Genomic DNA, 18960 nt, shown 5'->3' with positions numbered 1-18960 from the left:
CTGGGAGGTCAGTGCTGCTGGCCTTTACACCATCCCCACGCACTATCTTCCATCTCTCTGGGGTGGGCTGGGAGGTCAGTGCTGCTGGCCTTTACACCATCCCCACGCACTATCTTCCATCTCTCTGGGGTGGGCTGGGAGGTCAGTGCTGCTGGCCTTTGCACCATCCCCACGCACTATCTTCCATCTCTCTGGGGAGGTATGGGAGCTCTGTGCTGCTGGCCTTTACACCATCCCCATGCACTATCTTCCATCTCTCTGTGGTGGGCTGGGAGGTCAGTGCTGCTGGCCTTTACACCATCCCCATGCAGCATCTTCCATCTCTCTGGGGTGAGCTGGGAGGTCAGTGCTGCTGGCCTTTACACCATCCCCATGCACCATCTTCCATCTATCTGGGATGAGCTGGGAGGTCAGTGCTGCTGGCCTTTACACCATCCCCATGCACTATCCTCCATCCCTCTGGGGTGGGCTGGGAGTTCTCTGCTGCTGGCCTCTACACAATCCCCATGCACTATCTTCCATCCTTCTGGGGTGGGCTGGGAGTTCTCTGCTGCTGGCCTTTACACCATCCCCATGCACTATCTTCCATCTCTCTGAGGTGGGCTGGGAGGTCAGTGCTGCTGGCCTTTACACCATCCCCATGCACCATCTTCCACCTCTCTAGGGTTAGCTGGGAGGTCAGTGCTGCTGGCCTTTACACCATCCCCATGCACCATCTTCCACCTCTCTAGGGTTAGCTGGGAGGTCAGTGCTGCTGGCCTTTACACCATCCCCATGCACTATCTTCCATCTCTCTGGGTGGGCTGGGAGGTCAGTGCTGCTGGCCTTATACACCATCCCCATGCACTATCTTCCATCTCTCTGAGGTGGGCTGGGAGGTCAGTGCTGCTGGCCTTTACACCATCCCCATGCACCATCTTCCACCTCTCTAGGGTTAGCTGGGAGGTCAGTGCTGCTGGCCTTTACACCATCCCCATGCACCATCTTCCACCTCTCTAGGGTTAGCTGGGAGGTCAGTGCTGCTGGCCTTTACACCATCCCCATGCACTATCTTCCATCTCTCTGGGTGGGCTGGGAGGTCAGTGCTGCTGGCCTTATACACCATCCCCATCCACTATCTTCCATCTCTCTGGGGTGGGCTGGGAGGTCAGTGCTGCTGGCCTTTACACCATCCCCATGCACTATCTTCCATCTCTCTGGGGTGGGCTGGGAGGTCAGTGCTGCTGGCCTTTACACCATCCCCATGCACTATCTTCCATCTCTCTGGGGTGGGCTGGGAGTTCTCTGCTGCTGGCCTTTACACCATCCCCATGCACTATCTTCCATCTCTCTGGGTGGGCTGGGAGGTCAGTGCTGCTGGCCTTTACATCATTCCTGAGCACCAGCCCTCCTGTATAGTCTGGATGTTTTGCGCGTTGCGCATGCTTCACTTTTGCACGGGGCTCTGGCAACAGCCCAAGGCTGATCCATGCCTTCCTCACAAAATAACACAAAATAGTCCCCTCGATGTTGGCTGCTTTGATGAAAGTCTGCCAAGCAGAGCGCATAGAAATCAGAAACACCCAGAGGCCCTGTTTAAACTCTGTGGTCTGTGGCGGGAAGTCCTGGTTGCAGAATAACAGACATCCATCAGAAAAGAATGAATCAAAGCCATTGTTTTCGGTGCTCACACATTCATCAGAGAAAAATCCCTGAAGAGCCATAAACGGGACAACGAGGTACCAGCAGCGCTCTCAAGGACCGAGTTCCCAATGCAGGTGACTATGCGGAATTCCCAGTGAGGACCAGCCCCGTGTCTGAGGGGCTGGCACCTTCCGTGAGGTAGGCCTTCTCCTGTTACGCAATCAATAGTGCCCAAACTGTGGACGCTGCCTGTTATGCACCAGTAGCACCGGTGGAACAGACTCAAGCTGCTCGGATCGCGTGCTTTATTTAACATTAGTACCCAGTGAGGGTCAACCAGAATGTAACAAGCATTCTGATTGGCCCTCGCTGGGGAATTACCAGGCCGGGAATCCCTTGCACGCACATACTGCCTTTGTTTGTTCCGGTGGGGAGTGTGGCGGCCCCTTAGCCAATGAGGAGGCTCAAAATAGGGCAATCCCCACTCCAAGCCTCCCCATGGCTGGAGGCTGCCTTCGTACCCTGCCTGGGACTCAGGTATGTTTTTTTTCCTCCACCCCCTCTCCTGCAAACTATCCCCTCCCCGCCCTCCCAACCCCACTCCCAACCCCACTTACCTTCTTTTTTCTTCTTTTCTCAGGAGTGAACGCGTGGGAACACTTCTATTCCCAGTGCGTCTGGATGGCCACAATGGAAAGGGAAAATGGACTACGTTTTCCCTTTCCTGGCGGCCATTTTATTTGACTTTTTTTTTTGCTGTTCTGAAAAACAGAGAAAAATGCAATTAGTACCCCGGTCTAATGGGCCACGGTACTAATAGCAATAAGCCCCTCAACGGCGGGCCAATACGACCACGGTAACACCCCCGGGGCCTCGTTAAGGCACTTGCTACACTCGGGCCTGTAACTATGGGCCCCGGGGGCATTACCTGGGACTTATTGCTGCAATATAGAGCCATATACCAAACAAGCTGTTGCCCGCTCGCTGACCTCTCCCTGTCCCACTACCCTGCCTGGAGCCCACATTGCCCTCAGTGTGTCCTACCTTATAAAACATTAAAATACACACTCTACCCTAACCCGACATTGCCACAGCTCAGACAACCCGTTACTTCCACATCACTGCAGTGCTTAGTTGATATGAAAATGGTTTTCCTCGAGCCATTAGCTGGGTATATGGGTATATGGGCTGCCAACGGCTAGTACAGCCCTCCACATCAGGCTCCATCACCCAAGTAATGTGGAAACAAGATCCCAGATGTAACTAGAACATCGCCCATTTTCCTTCAATTCAGGAAGTCAACAAAGACTCTTCTCTTCAAAGAGTACCTAGGTAACACCTAATAGGATACACCTGTTGCTCGCCTAGGGACCCTCCCTCAACCTGGATGTCCACTCCCCATGATCCCTACACCCACCCCAAACATTCTCCAACTCACAACCCTCAGTAGGTTGGAGACAACCCCCCACTTCCTATGCCAAGGATCCCGGTTCCATGTGTGGCACATTGTGCCAGTCGGTATTTTTGATGACTCTTTTTTTAAGGCCACCAAAGGACCAGTACTGGAAATTGACGATGGTGCACCACGTGACTGCTCATCTATTCTAGACGATAAATATATAATAGTGCATGTGACACCTTGCAGACTCCCTACTGGACGGCAGATAAGAGGGTGCAATTCAACCATGTGACTTCCACGTCCAAGTGCCACCAGCCTTAATTGCGGGCCCACAGTGCAGAAAGAATTCCAGTCCATCTGTCTTCCTGGGCCGTGCATACAAAGGGTAACAGAACACTTGATACAGTCTAAGTACTATCTAGGCAGAATGGATACAAAATGTAGCCCTTATGCAGGGACATCATGTACGTATGGCATTTATATGGGAGAAACCTAGCCGGCAAGGAAGGTAACCCTCTACAGAAAACAAGGAAAATACAGGGAGACGAGTATGGGGACGGCCAGGGGGTGGATTGAGTCCACAAGTAACATGAACCTTGAAGAGCAGTGTCTTGAGTACCTTTCTGAATTTCAGGAGACACTTGGGCCAGGGTTATCGTCATGGTTATGGGGTCTGGGGCTCAGACAAATGTGCTCCCTACAAATAAATAAAGAAATTCAAAATTCTCTGTTCGTGCCTCCCACTGCACCTTCGCCCCAGTCACAACCCATAACTTGATATGCTGCCCTGGCAATGACCATGAGAAGCATAGGTCTAAACCTAAGAGGTCTCAAAGCGGCACCTACTCCACTGGTTACCGGTACGGCACCAAATCGAACATAACGTACTCACATTAACACACAGATGTGTCGTTGACACGGCCCCCCAATAGTTGAAAGATCGTCTTCATAAAAAAATCGTCTAATAGAATGTTACGACCAAATTTCGGTACCCTTCTTGATCAGCCTCACTTCATATTGAATAAAATCAGGGCCACATGTTTTGATGTCTGGGCACCCAAAGCCTGGAATGGTCTACCAATTGCTTGGTCAGGAAAGGCAATGGGTTTAGGATTTCCCCCAAGCCCCTAGTAACAAACACTAGGTTATAATAAGGGCGCAATGTAAGGAAAGATGGACAAAATAATGTTGGTGTACAGTCTTTTAGTTAGTGGTTCTCATTTATATATATTTTGCCTTCAGCCCCAGCATGCCTGCAGTTGTCTAATTTTATATGAAAAGGGGGACTCACATTACACACTTCAACACTATATAACTATTAGTCCTATGTAGGTGCATTAAATAAAATTAAAGAGTTCTTTACAAATGTATAAATAGTCCCTATAAAGCGCACTTGTCACAGTTTATTACACTTCACACGCAAGCCAGGGAACGCCTTCCCCTGCAATGAATGTGGCGCACAAGAAAGCGCTTTTTAATTTTTCGTTTACTACAGATTCTTTTTGCATAGGCCTCCAACCCGTCTCGCACCCAACCTCCACAAACACCCTGTGCTACAATGGACTAGGAACCAGGCCGGTGTTTATCAACAAGATATTTATTAATTTTTCTATTTAATGAAAAAGGAAAATCAACCAATTATAGCAGCCACCAATGTTGTGGCAACACAAAATGCAATAATATCTTCAAAACAACCAGGGGAAGATATACTATCACAGTTAATTCCTTTTTTTAATAGCAGAACAGAAAAAGAACAATTCACAATGGTAGCATTAGCGTTAAGCGCTCTCCCTAAAATACTCCAGCCCCAAAACATGAATTGGACTTCATTCCTTGGAATGGGAGGCAGTGGCAGGGAGCGAGAATACTGGGGAGAAATCGGTTTTGTGTGGTGCCCACAGAAACAAGATGGGGAGTCAGCAAATAATGGGACAATTCGTTTTTTAGAGCAAAATGAAAGAATGTTTTTTTAATTATTTCTCACAACTGTTAGGGAAAGAGATGGAAAAACAGGGAATTTGCTTGCTTATGTTTAGAAAAACAGGCAGAGCTTTTAGGGAATACTAAGCAGCACACAAGGAGAACATTGATTTTTAGAATATACCACACATGTGCAATGGAAAGGAAATGCAAATGAAAAATCGTTTTGACCACTCAATAGGGAAAGATGTTAAGCTTAATTTTAATAGAAAAGAAGATGCAAATGTAATTCGTTTTTACTGAGGGTGCAAATTACAGGTATGCTCTGGGAAAAGGGATAGCTCACACAAGACAAATTGGTTTTGGGTTCAGGATGACAGATGCAAAGAGAAAATACAGTGGAAAAGGGAAATTCATTTAGAAGTGCACAATTTTAACACAGGGACAAATTCATTTCTCTGATCATCATAATTCTTTTGGGCAACACTTTATAACTATAACAATTAACCAAAACACTGGGAAAGAGATTGCTGGATTCGAATTCCACCAATCCCAATCCTGTGGAATTCAATGGGGGAACTAATTGATTTACTTACAAAAATACTAAAGATTTACATAGACAAATTAGGGGTTTTTCAATGGGGATATGCTAACATATACCGGCAAACAAGAGTTTCTTCTATGGGGAGAGGACTGAACTACACTGGCAATTGGGGTTTTCAATGGGGAAATTTCAATGGGAAAAATATTGGATGCAATTCTACAAGAATGAAGGGCTTATGCAATTTAGGGCTGGGGTGATTGCTACTTACATAGCAAACCTTTTTTTAAGGTCCAGGAAAGCCATCTGCATTTCAGGACACTCTGGAAATGTAGGGCAGGGGTCTGGTCACTCCACTCTCAAAGCTGACAGCTGTCAGGTGGCAAGTTTCAGCAGCCTTCCTGTCTGTCCTCCTGTCTTTCTCCGTTTTCTGTCTCCCCGGTTTTTGTGTGTCCCAGTCCTAGTGTATTCCTGTCAGGAATCAGGGGTGGAAGTTGTGGAACCGCTGGCGGCACTAGCTAGCGGTTACCTTGCTCTAGTCCTCATACAATTTGGCGGAGAACCGCTGGCGGCACTAGCTAGCGGTTACCTCGCTCTAGTCCTCATCCAATATGGCGGAGGACTCTATAAGTACTGACTCCGCCTCCCTGTACGGTGCGTTGTATCTGTGTTTGCTTCTCGCACTCTAACGCTCCGTTGCTCTCTAGTATTTTCCCTTCCATTGGGCTTCCTTAGCCGCCATAGTTTTTCCAACTTTATCCAATCTAGTACAACCTTAGTTTCTCGCTGCATTTCCTTCTTTCGTATTCTTAGGGTTCACGGCGTGTACTCCGCTGTTTCACCGCTTCGGTGACTTGCTGTCTTGCTTACCTGGATTCTTGACTCCTCCTACTTCTCTGCTCGACATCTCACCGTTCCTTCCTTGCTGCCTGCAGCCTTCTCTGTGCACGGCACTCTTTTGCTCTGTTTACTACTTACCTTTGCCGCCCGGTACTTCTTACCTTGCGGCACTCCCTTCCTGTATCTGGTTTATTTACTCGGCGGTATCTGCCATCTATTCCTTCCACTGGGTATTTCATTTCGGGTTTCCTTCTTAGGCCATTTGTTCTCCTTTTCTTCCAATTTTTCGTCTATTATCCTGCTACTTACTTACGATTTCCTTGTTGCTATCGAAGGATTCTACTTGCAAGTCTTATTCTGAGCTCTGTCTGGAAGCTGGTCGCGGACATCTGGTTACTTCCAGTCAGCCTTCACTATCCGCCTTTCTTCCAACGGCCTGGGTTATCAAGGACTGCCTCACCTCATACCATCAAGACCTACAGGGTTTTTTCTGCTTTGGCTTTTTCCCTGAAAGTGAGGCTGGCCCCACTGGAGGCACCCAAGACAGGTTCCCACTACTGTCACGGTGGCCTCTGGAGGGGATAGACCTTATCTCCGCGAAAAGAAGGTCCGGATTTATAAGGACGAGTCATCTAGCAACAAGAAGAAGAAGCTTCCAAAGAAGAAGAATCCGCTCCAGGATCTATCCTCTGAAGAATCCGGTGAGGAGACAGGGGAGGTGGGACCGACGTCTGACAATTCCCCCTTATAGAGCAGAAATTACATTTCTAATTTTACAATCTAGGGGAAGTACCCTGCAATAATCCCTGCCACTAGGATTGGACAGTTACCTTCTATCTTTCCGCCCCCAGTCAGGATTGGTTTAGGGGTTTGGAGCAAAATATTTTTTTTTTTCCATTTGTCATAATCCTTTGTTCTCCTTTCAACTTTTTGCCAAAAACTAGTTATGTATAACCACTTCATAATTGTGATAGCCACTGCCATACGAAACATATTTTCTGTTTTAGCTGATCATGGGGAATTAGATAAGCCGACCGCCAACTCCGTACGATGTAGCATGGCCATGTGTCGCATTTTTTTTCGTTTTCACAAATGTATAACAGTTATGAAAATGTAAATTAACAAGCGTATTCCTAATTTCATTTTCCGCCTTTTCTCCAACTCTCACATTTGTAAGATGTTCAGATCAGTCAGAAATCTAGTCTAACTGGCCCTTACAGTTCCCAGAGTCACAGGAAGATGCATTTTATACCCCCAAACTTGCCTGGAAATTACATGAGAAATGGTGTAAAAAATGAAATCAAGGCAAAAAATGCCTAAAATGAAAATAGCCTTTTACATTAATTGTGAGTGTTCCTGTGCAGCAAAGGGGAGGGCTGCTTAATTCCCCACTGCCATCTGTCCCCCTAGGTCAGTTTGTGACCAGAGGTTTTTATGAGTGTATTTGAAGTGGGTGCAACAAGGATTTACACTTTTTAGTCATGCTCCAGCCAAGGATGGCTTTCTCATGAAGTCCTTGCTTCTCTAGTCAGTAGGTCTGGAGGATACTGAACTTTGGTGCCTCTAGCAAGACCACAGTTTATTGTGGGTTATTGAATGTGAGATGTAACATCCAGCTGAAGTGGGGCTTTCCTTTGTGAAGTTTTGCCCTCAGCCAGAACAGGTTTTTCCTGAAGACTAAAGTGTTGCTTCACATGTGACTGGAGTTTCGTGGACGAAACATAATATACATTGCTTTTGTCAGCCCACAAATCATGTTTTGCTTTCCTGACATTTTTCTGTGAGCAGTGATATTGTTTCCCATTTTGGCTTTTTAAAGCCACTTTTATTTGCAAACAGGCAGTTTTTGCTTTCACTGTGGAAATATCCTGTTTTCCATGTTAGGATTCTTTGATTCCTCCTTCTTTTGTAAATCAAACTGCTGCTTGTCCATTGATAATGATAGGTAGGCCCCTTTCCACATGACTCTTTAACTTTACATGAAACAAAAGCAGAAGTCAGGCCGATTTTTGTTGCAGTGTTTAAATGCCTGCCATTCATGTGAAAAGCAAAAGCCAGGCCATTTTTGTTTCAGTGTTTAAATGCCTGCCATTCATGTGAAAAGCAAAAGCAACAGCCAGTCCGTTTTTGTTGCAGGATTTAAATGCCTGCCATTCAGGTGAAAGGGACTTCTGATTGGGGCCTTTAAATGCACCCCACACACTTTATATTACCAACACATATAACCAAAATCCTTACTTGGGAGACAGCCTGGCCAGGGTTGTCTCCAGGTCCACAGTGCTGCAGAAGGTCTTTCAGAGTGTGCCCAGGTCAATAGAAAGTGCAAGCAAGGCAGAAGCATTGTGGATGGGACACCAACATTCTTTTAGCTGGGCTGCGTATGCCAGCGGTAGCTGGGCACATTAGCAGCTGTGTGGGCAGCCACTGCAGAGAGTGGTGGTCGGGCCCCATGTGCAGGAAGTGGCCTGGCATTCATTGCAGTAGCTCAGGTGGGGGCACAAGCAAAACCTGTCACCCAGGCTGCATCTGCCAGCATCAGCGTGGGGATTCAGAGCGGCCTGCCTTGGTCAAAGGCAGGCCCAGCAATAATCACATGGCTCTCCCCGTACTTGCTGGGGAGCGCTGTGCACTTGAGGCAGGCCAGAAGGGGACAGTGATGGTGGGTGCTACACATCCCTGCGGGAAGCACCAAACAAATGATCTGGGCCTCAGCAGTGATGTTCAGTTCAGCAACCCCCCTACGTGGCAATGGAGCATTATGTCATTGAGAAGGCTGCGCCTGCGGTAGTGAAGGAAAGTATGGCCCCCTCCTGGCTGTGTGGCGCTGGGTACTAAAGATCCCAGTAGATTGGAACCTTGCATGGACATCCCTTTGGTTAGGATCATTGTACTTAAATTGTTTGGGTTGCTGCTCTTATCACCTCACACCCCTGCTTTGGAATATGTGTTGAGCTGTGTCCGAACTACCCTTATGATTGGGATCACTGCTGGTTTAGTACTACTCTGGGGCTGAGTAGGCAGTTCAGCCACTGCTACTTACTACATGCACTCCTGCAGACTAACAGCCAATTTCGTCACACAACCAAACCTTTAACATAAAATAAAACCATTTGAGGGAAAGCAGATGCACTAAAGAAAACATCAGTTTGCATGCACTGTGACTGTGTCCTCTTTTCATGCTGAGGCGTCCAATGGTGCTATGTCGGTGCGAGGGGACATTAGATGCTCGTAATAGCTCAGAACAGTGCCCACCAGCTCTGAGATGTGATCTTTGTCTTTCTCTCCCCTTTCTTGAGAGACTCTTTCAGGAGATGGTAAGTCCCATTGATTGTCCTCGAGTTTAATAGCGAGTGTCCGTTACCATTCTTTGTTTCTTCACAGTACACTTTCACATATGCTAGAATGCTAGGTGCAGCCGGAGCCATCTAAACATTTAAACTCCTAAAAAGGCGATTGAACAAGAGTTTCCCCTTCCTTACCCTGAAATGTAGCAACAATTGCAGTGCTCTTATGCAGTGCAACATTCAATGTGAAGGAGCCACTTAAACTCAAGCGATATGTTTTATTGCCAGAAAAATGTTTGGGCACCCCAGGCTGAGCTGCGCCTGAGGTTTGTGAAAATAATATATACCGCATGACAAACCAGCCTAGCTGCACACATAAGTTTCCTACAGGCCTAACGCAAGCCAGAAGCCAGTCTTGGTGTCCACCCGCCAGACTGCACACATTCAACCGACATCAATACCAGCAAACCTAATGCTAGGATGCAGCTACCATCAGGCAAATACAACAGCTGCTCACATAACCGGTGCACCCAAGCACCCTTCGACACCTTACTCTCTCAACTGACCAGGACTAGGGTCCCCAAGGGCGTTCAACCTACCAGCGCTTCGAGGTCATACCAATGATATATAGAGCGCTATATAAATGCCAAATGACATAATATAGCATACGTATATATATCTGGTCTCCTCGATGGATTGATGGTGTGATGCGTGTAGCAATGTGTGATAGGCTATGCCCAGATGCAAATAATATTCACCCTGATAACTACGCGCATACCCAACTGATACCACAGCAGTTGTAAATATCAGAATATTTTGATAAAGAAGATATTATGAACAGAACAAGTTCTTGCCCTAGACAACACATGTTTTGACCTTTCTGGGTCCTTCTCAAGGCTTTGCGATGGCAAGTATGTTTTGTTACATCTGGTAATATCATAGTTCAATCAGATCATTTGGAGGGCAGTATCTAGCAGTCTTATTAACAGGGGCTGTGCCAGGCATGAGCTTGGGAGGGCTAAAGCTCCTCCCCCCCCCGCCGCCACACTTTCACTCAGCAGGCATCACGCGGCTGTTATGCGCAGCCCGGGCACAGACTGCTAGAACCTGTCACATTTCTCACCTCAGGGAGTGGTGTTTTTCCTTAAGCAAATACAATGCTCTTCGAAGTGAGAAAACAGGCATTGAAGTGACGGTAGAGGACAAAAGCCTGCCATGGGGATATCTGTAGATCCCCCTCCCCCTATGTTGTAGCTAAAGGCTTAACTGCGGGCTCAGCTTTTACATGGCTCATGCTTTCAATAATTACTATAAAAAAGAAAACGTGCATTTGTAGGCCTGTACGAATGTATGCATGCAAGGGAGTGTGTAAGTGGGTGTATGTTTGTACACTAAGAGGTGTCTGCAAGTGCACACGTATGAATGAATGCAGTGTGTACGGTGTACATGGGTGTGACTGTGCGTGTTAATAAGCGCACAGTCTAAATCTTCTGGGTAGTTTAACAAAGGTAGCGGGCGCCCCTCTCTCGCAAGAACAGACATGATAACCTGTTCAGTGGTTATTAACCACTTGAGAGTTCGCAGCCACTGCTTTTACTCACTGTGCCTTTCACAGATGGGAAATATCCATTTGCATATCAGTCTTTGTCCTGCCCAGGGGCAGTCCAGCACCGAAATACAATGGCAATTCCAATCTGAACGAGAGTACCACCAGCAACCCCATACACGTGTTTCACCCTTGTTGGGGATCATCAGTGAGGTGAAGCTGATGCCTCTCTAAGCACAGTGAGAGGGAGACCACGTCTGGTTGCCCCCAGGAGACCTAGGGTTACCAATCCCAGGTTCCTTAACAAATAGTTAAGGTTTCTGTGCTGGACTGCCCCTGGGCAGGACAAAGACTGATATGCAAATGGATATTTCCCATCTGAACAGGTTATCAGGCCTTGTTCTGTCGAGAGAGGGGCGCCCGCTACCTTTGTAAACTAAATTTCAAGGAACCTGGGATTGGTAACCCTAGGTCTCCTGGGGGCAACCAGACGTGGTCTCCCTCTCACTGTGCTTAGAGAGGCATCAGCTTCACCTCACTGATGATCCCCAACAAGGGTGAAACACGTGTATGGGGTTGCTGGTGGTACTCTCGTTCAGGTTGGAATTGCCATTGCATTTCGGTGCTGGACTGCCCCTGGGCAGGACAAAGACTGATATGCAAATGGATATTTCCCATCTGTGAAAGGCACAGTGAGTAAAAGCAGTGGCTGCGAACTCTCAAGTGGTTAATAACCACTGAACAGGTTATCAGGCCTTGTTCTGTCGAGAGAGGGGCGCCCGCTACCTTTGTAAACTAAATTTCAAGGAACCTGGGATTGGTAACCCTAGGTCTCCTGGGGGCAACCAGACGTGGTCTCCCTCTCACTGTGCTTAGAGAGGCATCAGCTTCACCTCACTGATGATCCCCAACAAGGGTGAAACACGTGTATGGGGTTGCTGGTGGTACTCTCGTTCAGGTTGGAATTGCCATTGCATTTCGGTGCTGGACTGCCCCTGGGCAGGACAAAGACTGATATGCAAATGGATATTTCCCATCTGTGAAAGGCACAGTGAGTAAAAGCAGTGGCTGCGAACTCTCAAGTGGTTAATAACCACTGAACAGGTTATCAGGCCTTGTTCTGTCGAGAGAGGGGCGCCCGCTACCTTTGTAAACTAAATCTTCTGGGTGCCTCTGTGAATGACAGATCAGCTGCTTGGGTGCGTGACTGGTGGGTGACTGTGTCTGAATGTGTCTACATATCTGTGTGTTACTGTGGGTATGCACGCTGGGACCTGTGGAGGGGCATTGGAGCATGAACATTTTTTGACTACAGCATGGCATGTTTCACTGCCGTTTTTGGGCAAAAGAAAGCTAACAGGTGTTTTTATGTGATGGTGGGGTTGAAGTGGGGGTGGGAGGGTACACCACAGTGGGGCTGGCTTGGCTGGGTCTTACTGTGGCATGGAATGCTGTACTCGCATTAAGAGAAAAGCCAACATGATGAGTGTGCTTACATGCAGAGGGCATGTTTCCTTATTTTGACTTGGCTTTTTATTTCACTGGTTACGGTCAAGTGCAACATAAGTGTTCTTATATGGGGGATTTGTGTAATGATAATATGTTATTTCTATAGCGCTTTCGCCAATGCACTGTAGAGAGACCATATTTACATACAATGTATCACCCAGCCGAAGTTTGCACTCATTTATTGAGCTTTATTTATTGCATTTATTGACAGCACCCAAACCCGTAAGTATCACGGCGCTGGTACAACCTGGTGAGCAGGGAAAACACAGTACAGTACAGAGTAAGAGAGAGGTAACAAGGTGCAAAAGCAACATAATAGTACAAGTTCCATAGAGGAGGGTAGAGATCAGGGAGGTCACTTTGATGTATGAAAGGCTGAGTTGGCCTCTCTGGGATTTGAAACTGTGAATCACACTCAGATTACAACAGCATGCACTCAGCTCGCTGAGGCATGTTTTCTTACTGTGGCATTGCGGTTTATTACTGGTGTTAAAGCCAAAGGCAACTTAAGTATTCTTACATTGTGGTGGGGGCATTCGTGCAACCTGCGAGGCAATGTTTTTTTTTACTGTGGCCTGGCATTTTTTACTGCCATTCGGCAGCAAATACAACATGATGAGAGTTCTTATATGGGGAATGGGGGATTTGTGTAGCCAGCAAGGATATGTTTTCTTACTGTTGCATGGCTTTTTTTCACTGGCATTAAGGCAAAGCCAACAGAAGTATGTACTTACATGGGGATACTGGGATGTATTGGCAGAGCCAGCATAAAAACATGCTTTGTTATAGAATCGTTAATGGAATTATGGACAAAGCAAACCTGAGTATTTTCCTATGTGGAAAAGGTGGCATATATAGGTGCACCAGAATGGACATGCGTGAGCACAATGAATATGAAAAGGCTTTTTACACTTGCAGAGTACTGGCATATAGTGGGCAAAGGCATTATGAAAATGTGTTTGAAAATACTCCTGTGCATTGTTGGTGGCTTGGCATCTAATGGAAGTTTTATGACTTACCCTACAAAACCGACTGTAAACTGTATGGCTTTTTACGTAATTTATCACAGAATGTGCACTGTAAAATGCACTATTTTAATCAATGTTTTAAAAACCTTTCTCAAGGGGACAACCCCTCTTGTTTGGTACTCCCTCCCTCACTGTGCTCTGTCACTCCTGGGCATTTGACATGGGGCAGAACAAGTGACCTACCTTGTCCGGGCACCTCCCGGTGTGGGCCCTACTCCATTAGCTCCAGACGCCACTTGTTACAGAATCATGGCTTTGGTCAGTTGGGGTGAAAGATGGATGTAATGGGCCAAAGGAAAGTGTAATATCTACTCAGCCTCTTGGGCTTGGGGAGAGGGCAGTCGGATGGGGGTGCCGGGGGATGAGTAGCGCAATAGGTTTAATGTCCATCTCACTAACAGTTTTCAAAACTGCCATCCAGCCCCCCAAAATTTTGAGGCTGGCTACATATATAAAAAATAATTAAAAAAAACAGCAAAAGAATAGAATGGAGAGAAGAAAGGTGAACAAAATAGAACAGAACTGGTACATGCTAGCCACATTTGTATCTGAGCACTCAATTCTTTCTCAATAAGTAGGTAAAGAGGTTGCCCCAAGCACGACAAGACCTGTGCACCACATACACCAATGGATCCCTTTCAATCTCTATAATGCAAAAGCAGCCTGCTGACAGGCTCATGAGGAGATACGAAAATCAAGAATATCAAGACCTTTTATTTATTTATTTGCTTTTTTAAAGCGCTCACACAGCCCAGGGGCATTGAGGAGCTGTTACAGGAATTTGACTTAGTTGCGTATTTATAACGTGCTACCCAGAGGTGTCTTAGCACTGACCCGGGGATCGAACCTGTGTTGCTTTGTGTCCTCTTGTTTCCAAGGAGAGCACGTTGCAGCTGGGATATCCTCCCGGGACTTTTGGAGAGTTCTCCCATGCACCCATCTATTTATGCTCAATCCTTTGGAAGTAACTTCTACCGTATTGGTAGAACCAAACTTATGCTACAAGCATCTTGGCTCTCAAAAATTCTTATGTGTTGGTACATTTGTTGCTAAGCAACTTGCTGCAAAACATCTCTGCACGCCTCATACATCTTTCATCTTTGGTTATTTTGCCAAACCGGCGCGAGTCCATTTTCTGCTTAGATCCTAATGCTTTGCATTGTACCGCTGCCCGTTTTCTGCACTTTAGGGAGGGAGAATTCCCACTTAATGAATACATATGTAAGTGTGCAGAATTGTCCAGGTACAAAGGTCATATAGAACTACTTCACATTTTGTAGGACTATTCTCTTCCCTAGATTAGATTTTTTCTGTTGTGTTTTCTAGAACATCACCCCACTGTGCTATTTTTAATAATGATGTTTAATCTTTAAGCATCTCACTGTGGTACCTAGGGGCCAGAATGAAAGAATAGCGAGAACATTAGGGCGCAACCTTTGCACAATTTGATCCTCATTGTGCATTTAGAAGGTTCATCGTAGCAGAAATGTGTTCAGTGATTTTATGAGCCTTGTTGGGGGAATTGAAAAGTGCTTATGAGGCAAGCTTTCACATCTGCCATTTTTTGTGTTCAATAGGGCATATATACAGAGGGGAATGCCCTACATCGCACTGTGTGCTATTGGAGGGGCGCATATGTTTTCCACAAATATGCGGCTGGCACCGAGCATTAGTGAGGGAATCCAAACCAACTAATGGGATTTTGAGGTTGGTGGGGGTATCCGAGAAAATGTTTAGGCTGGCTGTGCACATACATCCTATACAGGAAGGACCAATATATGCCAGTAGTATCATATCAAAACATACTCCTGTTGGCTGTTCCAGTAAAGAATGCTTTGCCACTGTAAAAATAAATACACCCAGACTGGCTGCACCAAGGTAGGCCAGTCTAGCCACATAATAACACTTATGTTTGCTTTGCCCTTGATGTCCCCTAAAAAATGCCATGCCACATAAATAACATATAACCAAACTGCCGGCACAAATATTGGCCAGGCAAGCCACGTAATAACACTCACCAGTAAAGAATGTCAAGCCAAATATTGCCAGATTGGCTGCTGCTGTACAAATGTCACCATGCATACCCCAAAATATCAGGCTGGCTTCTCAGCACACGTGCAAGCAAATACGCACCTGCATTAATACACATTCAATTGCGCAGCCACAAAGCGTTCATAGACTCCCTTTCACCCCGACACCCATGCAACATACACTTTCTCCTTAACACATATCCATGGCTGCATACAGATAAGCATACATACATCTTGTTCCTTGCTTGCGGACCCAGTCCATAATCCATTCCAGCGAATGCTCCCACAACAGTTATCTGCCTTCTGTGCCACACAGACCGGAACCAGGAAGTAGGGAGAGCTTTGTGGCTCCAACACATGCACAGTGGAGCTGGCATTTCTGTTGGAGGCTGCAGTCAGGAAGCAACACTAAACCATATGGGAGCCCTTTCCTGGGAAAATGCCTCCAGAAAGGCCCTGACAACAACCCAACTAGCCCACCAGGGAGTATTTGTAAATAAAGGCCTTCAAGATGCCCATTACGCCTACCAGAAGGCTTGAAGGAACAACTGGTCCTTGAGGGCCACTACAGGCCCCATGATAGAAATGTAGCAACACTGTGTGGGAGAAAGGGTGCAGGGCGTACACGTCCTTATTAGCCCCATAAAACCCCTTCCCCTGTCACACCCCCTGGAAGCTAGGTAAGTGATTGGTCAAGGAAAGTTTGCCAATTCAGGGACAGAGTGGGCCAATTAAAGGGTAATGTGTGTACAGTTTGGTGTGGGTTGTAGTTGGGTGACAACAGGAGGTGGAGGAGGACGTCTGAGAGACCAGAGGAGGAGAGCACGGGAGGGGCATGAAGGCTATTGTAGAGAGGATGTCTGTGTAGTTGTTGTGCATGGGAGTGTGGAGTAAGTGTAATAGTGTTAAAGTAGGAGTAGAGAGAGGAGGTATTAGTAGGTGTAAGTGGAGATAGTGGTATTGGGAGTAGTGGAGTACTAGTGGGAGTAAAGAGGCAGTCGTAGCAGTATGAGTTAGTGGTAGTAGAATGTGGTTGTGAGAGTAGAGAGAGAAAGATGAGTATTAGAAGAGAAGAAGTGGTAGTTGCAGCCACGAGGCAATTAAAGTGGAAGGAGTAGGACTAGAGGAGTACAGTAGTAGTGAGAGGTGGTAGTGGAGTAGGAGTTGCATCGAGAGTGGAGAGGAAGTAGTAGTAGAGATGCAGTGGTGGTGATAAGGAGGAGGAGTAGTAGGAAGGAGAAAGAAAGGTAACATTGCATGTAGTAGCAAGGCGATAGTAGGTTGTAGTTGTGGTAGTTGTGACTGGAGGAACTGAGAAGCCGGAAGAGAAGTAACATCAAACAGTGGAGGTAGGAAGGCACGGTGTAAGGTCAGAGGGACAGAAGTGTGGTGGAAGCAGAACATCTTGGGGACCCAGTGCAGGAGCGGGTCAGGTGAGATTGTGCGTGGGTGACGGGTCAGTGGAACTGTGTGAACTAAGGCACCATTCCTAAATATAGGGCCTCATTCCGAGTTTGGAGGCAGCCTCCAAACCCGGGTCTGGTCTGGTTGAACGGGGACATACCGGGAGTTTCCGACCTGTGCGGACCCGGTAAGTCCCCATTCAACCAACCATTCCCCATTCCCATTTGAGCCCCCATAGGTCTCCATGGGAATGGGGAAAGCGCTAATTACGGGCCCGCAAATAGCAGGCCTGTTATTAGCGTCCCGGTCCCTTTGCGGGACCCGTAAAGGACGTGTGGTCAGACCACACGTCCTTTGCGGGTCCCGCAAAGGGAACTCAGAATTGGGCGGTAAGATTTTACTGGCACCGGGTTCCTTAAGGAACCCGGTGACCATTAACCCTTAACGCCCAACCCGGAATGAGGCCCATAGAACACTAAGCGAGCCTCGGAAAGGGAAATTCAGTAGGCCTTAGGGAGTAAGAGGGCCATTGAACGCATATAGCACCTGGAAGACCAACAGACAGTAGGGGTTACCTAGCACTAATGGCATTAAGTACACCTGGGTTAGGGTGCTGGGAGCCCAAGGGAGACCAGGGAGAGAGTGACAGCCCTAGCACCAAACTCGCCAATACACCGGTTTGCCCTAAAATCTGGCGATATACACCAAGCCCGCAAATTTTGTTGTACGCTCCTGAATAAAAACTCTTATCAGACGGTTTCGAGGGGTTATTTGCGGCAGGCCTGTCAAAACAGTTAAAACCAGCCCAGGAGGGGTTCCCGTAGCAGCTTACTGCAGCTGAAGGAGCGCTCAGTGTTGTCACTGGGCTGCCTTGGCTCTTCCATAATGGTCGGTAGGTCGGTGCCTCATCGCCCATGATGGATGTGAAAATGAGCTGTGTGTCTCTGCAGGAAAGACGCCCCCAGATCAGTGTACTGAGTGGGAGGTGGTAAGAGTGACACAGACAGAGTGGCCAAGAGCCCGCCATGGGATGTGTGTTGATGCTGCAAGAGTCTAGGACACGGAGCAGTATTCTTTAGAGTCTGGAGGCAGGAAATTGGACTGAAAAGAGGTCCCACTTAAAAAGAAAAAAGGTAGGCAAGTACAAGGGGATAGAAACAGCTTTCCTGTAGATAGGAATGGGAATGGTGAATTTGGCATAGCAGAATCTTACACAAATGCAGTTGAAGAGCACGAGGAGGAGTCCCGAGTGGGCAGAGTGGTGGCAAAAGGGAAGCGGGTAAATGGGAAAGTGCTGGGAGACTTGATTTGTACTGGGACATGGACAGATTTGCAAGAAAGAGACCTATATGCTCCTAGAGAAAGGGATGTTTGGGTGGCAGTGGCACTTTCAGAAGAGGAGTGGAATTTTAAACTGGAGTGTCTGATTGGCCTAGCGGAATCTGTCCAGCCGCAGGTAGGCACTCCATGGCACGTACGTAAGATTGGAGGTGGTAGACTGTTGATTTACTGTAAAACTGTGGCGTACAAGGCCAAACTTCTACAGTCTCAGAGAGTGGCATGTATTCCTGTGGGGTGCACTGTGCCACAGAATGGTGGGTCTATGTGGAAAGGTGTTTTAATTGGCGTGCCTTTGAGTCCAGAATGTGAAGCATTGATGGATGAACTTAAATGCGACAAAGTGAGTCACGTGATAAGGTTGGGTAGGAAGAATGAGGAGAGAGAAGTACTCTCCACTACTCTATTGCTGACCTTTGAGGGTAAGGTGCTACCTGAACCTTTGTGTATTGGTTCGGAAAGGTTTTGAATGGTGATTTATGTTCCTTCGCTGTTGTG

The sequence above is a fragment of the Ambystoma mexicanum genome, chromosome 11 (assembly GCF_040938575.1).
Source record: "Ambystoma mexicanum isolate Mex_15411 chromosome 11, UKY_AmexF1_1, whole genome shotgun sequence".
Lineage (NCBI taxonomy): Eukaryota > Metazoa > Chordata > Amphibia > Caudata > Ambystomatidae > Ambystoma > Ambystoma mexicanum.
This window is presented reverse-complemented; position numbering follows the sequence as displayed.